The 7,681-nt window shown below is 44.5% G+C and overlaps 2 long non-coding RNA genes across 32 annotated transcripts in view; one reads left to right on the forward strand and one right to left on the reverse strand.

The window, feature by feature from the left end:
• LOC119315205 overlaps positions 1 to 96 on the reverse strand; it is a 740-nt gene extending 644 nt beyond the window's left edge. The window contains exon 1 of the long non-coding RNA XR_005152628.1: positions 31 to 96. This is a non-coding gene — a long non-coding RNA (uncharacterized LOC119315205). The remainder of the gene's footprint in view (positions 1 to 30) is intronic.
• A 915-nt stretch (positions 97 to 1,011) lies between these two features.
• Positions 1,012 to 6,528, forward strand: LOC119316678. 31 transcript variants are annotated; one of them, XR_005153159.1, is made up of 9 exons: positions 1,013 to 1,214; positions 1,303 to 1,427; positions 1,526 to 1,630; positions 1,889 to 2,999; positions 3,102 to 3,214; positions 3,441 to 3,583; positions 3,953 to 5,100; positions 5,474 to 5,505; positions 6,127 to 6,528. It is a non-coding gene; the product is annotated as an uncharacterized LOC119316678 (long non-coding RNA). The 31 variants fall into 31 exon arrangements; XR_005153165.1 differs by having other exon boundaries at positions 1,015 to 1,214; positions 3,953 to 4,086; positions 4,985 to 5,100; positions 5,474 to 6,395; XR_005153175.1 differs by having other exon boundaries at positions 1,016 to 1,214; positions 3,953 to 4,086.
• Positions 6,529 to 7,681: the final 1,153 nt, after the last annotated feature.

Below are 7,681 nucleotides of genomic sequence, written 5' to 3' on the forward strand. Positions count from 1 at the left end.
GAAGGAGAAGGAGGGGCGACGGGGGAGCACCTGCAGCGGACGTAGAAGGAGGAGTGACGGGGGGAGCGCCGCATCGAGTGCCTACTGCTGGCGCTCCTCGGCCGCGCGCACAGTCTGGCCTCCAACATGGCCTTGGCGGCGCCGTCCGCCGCGCCCCCGAGGCCGTGCACATCGAGCTTGCAGAAGACGGGACGACGGGGCGTCGACCTCATCGCCCGCAGCTCCAATATTCTTCTAGGGTAGCGTGTGGTCGAAGGGGATCCTGGCAGCGGAGGAACTGGAGGCGCGACGCTCGGGCTCCTAGCGGCGAGCAGCAGGCTACGGACTGCTCGCTGGGGAGCTCCTGGTCGGGCTGCACAGCGGCCATCGTGGGCCCCTCCTGCCGGCGGCGGAGGCGGCGCGCCACCGTAGGGGAGGAAGAGGCCGACCCCCTGGGCCACGCCGCCCGCGCCACGTCCCCTATGCCGCCGCCGTTGCCTCGCCTTGCCATTCCTCCTTCCCTCCAGCGGGAGCGGCGCCAGATCAGAGGGGGTGGGAGGAGGAGGACGTGAGGGCAAGAGGTCGGGCGGCGGCGGGGAAGGAGGCAGTAGTGGCGGCGCTAGGGGTGGGAGAAAGAGGAAGGGAGGCGGATGCGTGGGAGTGAGGGAGGCGGCTGCAGGAGGCTTGGAAGCGAGCGAGGGAGGAGGAGCCGGCTAGGTTTCACCAAGGGCGTGGCCCCCCTTTTATACCCCTAGAAAGTGAAATGACGAAAATACCCTCGGGGGGCACTGGAATTACGTGCGGTGGCAGGCCGGGAGTGAAACGAACGCTCAGTTTTTATCCAACGGTCGAGGGCGTTCGGGAGGGGGATTGGACGGCCGGAAACGCATCAAGGAGCCGATCCGACGGCCAGGAGGCTCAAATCGCTGAGGAGCCTCCGGCATCCCTCCGGTTCATATCTTTTGATTAGCCAATGACTGGTGGGCTCGTCTCGTGCGCTCATTGACTGGGTGTGCCTTTCCGATGTCCCCGAGGGATTCTCCAATCCCATTCGTCCGCGCCCCGTGCTCGACCTCGAGAACAAGCAAAAAGGTCAAACCCTAGCCGCTCGTCCCGAGCCCCGCACCCCCTCTCCCACGCCGCCGCCCCTCTCCGCGCTCGCCTTGACGGCCTCCTCTCCTCCCCGTGCCGCCGCCCCCCTCCCTTCTCCCTGGAGCAGAGATGCCTCAGTAGGGGTAGAACACCGGGGCTCTCCTTGACCTCTCCTCTCCTTCCTTCTCTCTCACATCCTTCCCCTAATTTCTTTGCTTTCTCGATCCGCAGCAGCAGCGTCTCCATGGACGTCAGTAGCAGCAGCGCCTCCATGGACGCGGCGGCGTGACGGCTCGCCGGGGTGGATCCCCTCCTCCGGCCCCATCCTGCACCTCTCCGGCTGCCCAGTTGCAACGGTGAGCTCTCCCTTTCCCCGCCTCCTCTCCTCTCCTCTCTCACATCAGATCGGATCGGACCCCTGATTTCTTTTTCTGTTCGATTCGGTCCGGAGCAGCAGCAGCAGCAGGCGACCTGCAGCAGCTCCTTCCTACCTTCCATGGACGAGCTCGACGGAGACGTTGTCCAGCCCGACCACGGCCACGACTACCTCTCGCACAAGGTCCCTTCCCGCTACTCCACCTTCTTCCATGGATGAAGATGCTACATACACTGCTGCTGCTGTTTGTCAAATGAATGAACGAACCTTCCTTCCTTACTTAATTTGACAAATAAATCAACCTTCCTCTAGATCAAGCAGATAATGAATGAATGAATTTGCAACTTCGCTGCTAAAATGAATGGCCAACTTCTCTGAGGTTTATTTTGGTCAATGAATTTTTATACAAATGAATCAGACTGATATTTGTTTTCTTATTAGTCACGCCTGTCGGGGTGACTATTGCTTTGCTGCAGCAGAGTTTGCAACGGATGCTTGCTTCCTGAGGTGAGTGACCACCTATGCATCGTGACGGTGGTGGATGATGGCATCACCTACAAAACCCCAATGTTGAGCTCTCTCTCTGCTCGCTCTGAGCCGTGCCCGTCAAGACAAGGTTATCTCATGCTAGGGTTGTTCACTTGCCATGTACTACTACAAGAATTGTCGCTGTCCTCTGTTTATTTTCCCCTTGCTGTACATGTTATTATGGTTTATTAAGTGCTCGATTGATGATCTGCTATTCATGTGATCACTACTTCAGTTAGTGTTCTAAATGCTTAACTAACTGCGCCTCAAACGGCAGCTGCTCTTCTCCGCCTTGGACCAGAACCCTGGCAGCTGGATAAGAGCAGAGGAGCGAGCAGAGCAGATGGTTCAGCCGGCCTCCTCTCTCTCCCTCCCCTTGCTTTCACTCGCTTTTGGCACCCTCACTGCCATTGGCTGCATACCCAAGTTCATCTCTCCCTTTCTTTGCCCCTGTGTCTCTTATTTATTTGATTTGATCTGAGAATGGAATCACTAGCGATATGTATTTTCGATTTAGGTCTTCAGAAAGAGTATGGGATGTCTGAGCAAGCTTTTTATCCATGCATTTTTTCCTATTGCAATATTTAGTTGATTTCGCAATAGAAGATTTGGACATATTCCTTGTAGATCTAGGCCTGTAATCCACGTGTTTGTTACTCTGCAACATTCAGATCAAGAAGTATTTATATCAACTTTTTCCCAAATTACACACAATTTTCAAGTTCTTTCATTTTCTTTAAGGAGCTCCTTCAGTTTGTATGCTTGAATATCTGAGGTAGTTCTGCATTCTGACATGTTCTCCTGCATCTCTCTTTATGTTCTACAGATAATTGATGAAAAAACTTTGATAAAGAAATACCGGTGTCGTCTCATTGTCTTCATCGACATGAGCATCTCTGTCAGACCACGCGTCCATGCCTTCTCATCTACCTTGCTGGAGTGGCCGCCTCCTCGCTGATGTATTGCGCTGCATCGACCTTCCTCTGCTGCCGCTGCCCGGGTCCCTCCGCTCGCTCCTGCCGAGGTCGCATGTTTGTCGAGGCATCAAGACACCTTGGTTTTCTTTTCTTTTTCCCTATTTCCGTTCTTACACTTGTTTCTTCTTTGTGGACCTCCCTGTCCTCAGAAATTGCAGGCTGAGGTGAGCACCATGAGGATGAGGAGGTCAGTGGCTGATATAGAGAGCTCCTCGAACGGGGAAGTAGCAGTTTTGGAGAAACTCGAAGATGTCATGTTCAGGTATGTTCACCGGAAGAGGGGTTACTATTTTGGCATGTCCAGTTAGTTCATGTAACCTTTGCATCTTCCTCTGGCTGGCATGTCCAGATTGCATACATGGTATTGATGTGTTGGTAAAGTCCTTTTAGATGAAAATAAAGTGCCTTTTTCTTTCTATATAGTTAACCTATGAATATTTATATTAACGAATGTAAGAGTTTTCTGAATTTTATTTTCTCATTTGCAGTTTTGATGGGAATCACTACAAATAGTTATGTCCATGAATGTAAGTGTTTTATGAATTTTACCTCCCATTTACAGTTTTGATGGGAATCGCTACAACAACAATTAGAAGAGACTGCATTTCAGGTTCAGAACCAATTTCTAGGGGTATGTACAAGTTGTTTTTATTCCATCTTGGTTTTAAATTGGTTTTAGATTGGTGAATTAGCATAGCATAATGAATGTTGAGCTTCATTTCATCTACATTTGGTTCTGAACATGTGTGCATTTAAGAAACCTTGTATTCTTCCCTATTTTTAAGATCCTACAAAGAGACTAAAAAAATGGTGATAGGCATGTCCAGAATGTCGAAAGCTTCATTTTGGTCCATTAGATAGTTTATAGGTTTGTCACTGGAGGTTGGCTGTCACATAGGGTTCCTGCTTGTAAAAATTATATACAGCTATGAATGCTCCATAGTTCTTCATGCAACACAGCTAATTGCTGAATCTGCAATGCATGCTTATTTTTTTGCAGAAGCTTAGTGGATGAATTAGCATTGTGTAAAGTCTGTCTAAGCTCCTGTCTCTCTTCTTTCTATAAACTGGATGGCCAGGATAGATTTCTTAATAACATTTTGGGATTGTTTGAGCACTGGACAATGTTAACAGGTTTACCATTTCTCATTTCTTAATACCATTTTGGGATTGTTTGAGCACTATACCAATGTTTTGCTTTCTGCTAAAGTCAAAGATATTGTATCCTTGAGCGTTTTTCAATTATTGCCAATACATGCCAAATTCTGCATATTCCTTAAAGTGACACTGATTTTGGTTTTACTTCCCATCTGCATCCTCTTATATCGTAGGCGAGAAATTTATTAAAATATTGTATTGGTTCCAAAATAATATTTTCGGTGAAATAGGGTGATAATTTCAGTATCACTCAATATGTATCATTGTCTGTAGAAAATATAAAGGTACATGCACTCATCTGTTTTATCTGCATGACCTAATTGTAATAGATGACCAGCGATTTAAGATTTGAGCCATTGTGGCTACTTTTTATGATTTTCAAATGGGTTACATGCAGATTGTCGTTTTATTTATGAGCACCTTCGTCTTGCTATCGCCACAATGGGAAATTGATCACGGTGGCAATATGCCCTTCTATGCTGTCTGATTGACTCTTTTTATTAGCATGGAGAATACCCTTTAGTTCACTAAGATTAGTTTCTATTCACATTATTCTTATATAAAAAAGATTATTGTGCTAAAAAATTGCATGACATTTTGGCAAAACATTGTTTAGTAAAAAGTTATGTAGAGGTGAATTTTAGAGGTGAAATGTTGTGGATGTTCTGACTGGGATATGCTTGGATTAACTTTAGCGTGACACCTTATTCAATATCTGTGTATTGGGTTCTACTAATTGTCAGCGCCTTAATTTTCTTTCCTCCCAATGCCATGTGATATTTACTGGACTTTAAATCACGTGCTTGCAAGTCGTTGTTGTGTCGTCTCTCTCTCTCTCTCTAACCACTCCCCCTCCCATCATCTTGGCTTGCAGGTCGCCGCCGTGTCTCTAGCCAGTCCATGACATGGCTTGAAATCTAGCTAGGTTGTTGCCAAGTTAACTTAGGATTGGTAACCTACAATGTATTAGTGTAGCAAGCACATGGGAAGGTGGGATTACATTTTATACTCTTGAAACTATGTAGAATTTTGCATGTACATTTTTCACTAAAGCAAAATAGAGATCCCCTAACTAACAGATCTATGTTGGCTATGATCGCACCTTTTTACATTGTCATATTTGTAGATATACTGTATGATGGAGTATCAACTAGCTGCCTTTGGTCGCACTTAGTATAAAAGTCTCATATATTGTCGTGTATGTACGTTCTGCATCATACAACAACATACCATTAGTGTTTATTATACTGTCATGCCTCTACTTCTCTGTTGTATACATAGTTGCCTGTATATCTACTTGGATTGTTTGCTGAACAATTTCTCTAATGTACATCTCTGAAATTACTAATATATGGATTTTCAGATCCAAGAAAGAGATAGGACCAAGGAAATTAGGTCTCTACCTCTCTATCACTCACATTTTATTTTCCTAATATGTGGATTTTCAAAAGATGATGTATGCCGCTCCCTCTGGTTTTAGTTTCAGGATGCTTCTCTCCATGGGCATCTCTATTTAGTATGTAGAGTTCAACTAAACCATAAAAACGTGGAGGTTTATTTTATCTATGTTTGCACCCATGCAAATCTTGAATTGTTTACTTTGATGGTTTGTCGACTGTTAGAATATACTCCCTCCGTTCCTAAATATTTGTCTTTTTAGAGATTTCAAATGGATTACCACATACGGATGTATATAGACATATTTTAGAGTGTAGATTCACTCATTTTGCTTCGTATGTAGTCACTTGTTGAAATCTCTAGAAAGACAAATATTTAGGAACGGAAGGAGTAGTATGTTGTGTTCAACATGCTCACAAAATTGAATAGAAGCCCTTCTGATGTCGAATTCAGATTAAATCTATGTACTAACTGGTATTACAGGGTAAAACAACATTTGTGTTCTGGATTCAGTTTTGGTTCTTTTTGTAAAAGTAGTCAGTTAGTGATCTTAATGAAACATTGCATATTTTTTCATAAAAATGGCAAATAAATTTATATCACTATCTATTTTACCAGGTAAAAACACCAGCATGTTGTTTGTGGTGCATGCACGGTTGTAGCGAAGATGTGCATGCATTGCTGACCATGGAGCATTGCAAGGCTTCAGTATATGTACAGCAACTCAGAGACTGGACACAGTGCCACTTGCTACAACCACCATGCAAGTGGTCGATGCTTTAGTGTTGAACTATTGATTAGTCCCTCTTTTTTCTATAATCTATGTGATGATGTCCCTTTCCATGAAAACTTGTTATGTGGATTCAATAGAAATGATGTTTTAGACATGTTTGATAGTTACGAAACAAATGCCATAGACGATAGCTATTACTATTCTGGAGACGTTTCGAACTATGAAAAATAGCAAATGAACAATAGGCTATTATAGAGATGTTTTACTGGACTATTGTTTATTTGCTATTCAATGGTGTCTCCACAATTTTGAAGGTACATATTTTTTTAAACAAGATTTTTTTTTTGCTCAAACACAAAGTCATTGAAAATGCAAATGTTTTTAATGGGAACATGATTTCAAATGGGTCTCTCTGAGCATGGTAGCAAGTATTTTGTGCTATCAGATTAAAATATGTATATACATCTCATTATAGACAACAATCTATCATATTTCCTATTAAAAGGGGTTAAACTATGCATATTTTTTTCATCGCGCACATGGATTTAGCGTGCCTCTGCGCCATTTGGCGCAACGGGTCCACTAGTATAAATAAATAATGAGTTCATGTACCTTAAAGTGGTGGTTTGTTTTCTTATATTAACGTAGCTCATGAGATTTTCTGTTGAGTTTTGGTGTTGTGAAGTTTTCGAAGTTTTTGGGTAAAGATTTAATGGATTTTAGAATAAGGCGTGGCAAAAGTCTAAGTGTCGGTGTCAAAACCGGCGGATCTCGGGTAGGGGGTCTCGAACTGTGCGTTACCCAGGTGCGGCCTACTCCTGCTTGATTAATATTGATGTTATGGGTAGTACAAGAGTAGATCTACCACGAGATCAAAGAGGTTAAACCCTAGAAGCTAGTCTATGGTATGATTGTTCTTTGTCCTATGGATTAAAACCCTTCAGTTTATATAGACACTGGAGAGGGTTAGGATTATACAGAGTCGGTTACAATGGGAGGAGATCTACATATCCGTATTGCCAAGCTTGCCTTCCACGCCAAGGAAAGTCCCATCCGGACACAGATGAAGTCTTCAATCTTGTATCTTAATAGTCTGAGAGTTCGGCTAAAGGTTATAGTTCGGCTATCCGGACACCCCCTAATCCAGGACTCCCTCAGTAGGCCCTGAACCAGCCTTCAATGATGACGAGTCCGGTGCGTAGATTATTTTCGGCATTGCAAGGCGGGTTCTTCCTCCGAATACTTCATAGAAGATTTTTAACACAAGGATAGTGTCCGGCTCTGCAAAATAAGTTCCACATACTGTCGTAGAGAGAATAATATTTACACAAATCTAATCTGCTGACGTATTCCGTAGCGTGTCATCACGCCACAGCCAAGCCTTTATTTGAACCGTTTTTACTGTCCCACCTCAGCGTGTTTTGCGAGGAGGTTTCCTTG

The sequence above is a fragment of the Triticum dicoccoides genome, chromosome 6A (genome assembly GCF_002162155.2).
Source record: "Triticum dicoccoides isolate Atlit2015 ecotype Zavitan chromosome 6A, WEW_v2.0, whole genome shotgun sequence".
Lineage (NCBI taxonomy): Eukaryota > Viridiplantae > Streptophyta > Magnoliopsida > Poales > Poaceae > Triticum > Triticum dicoccoides.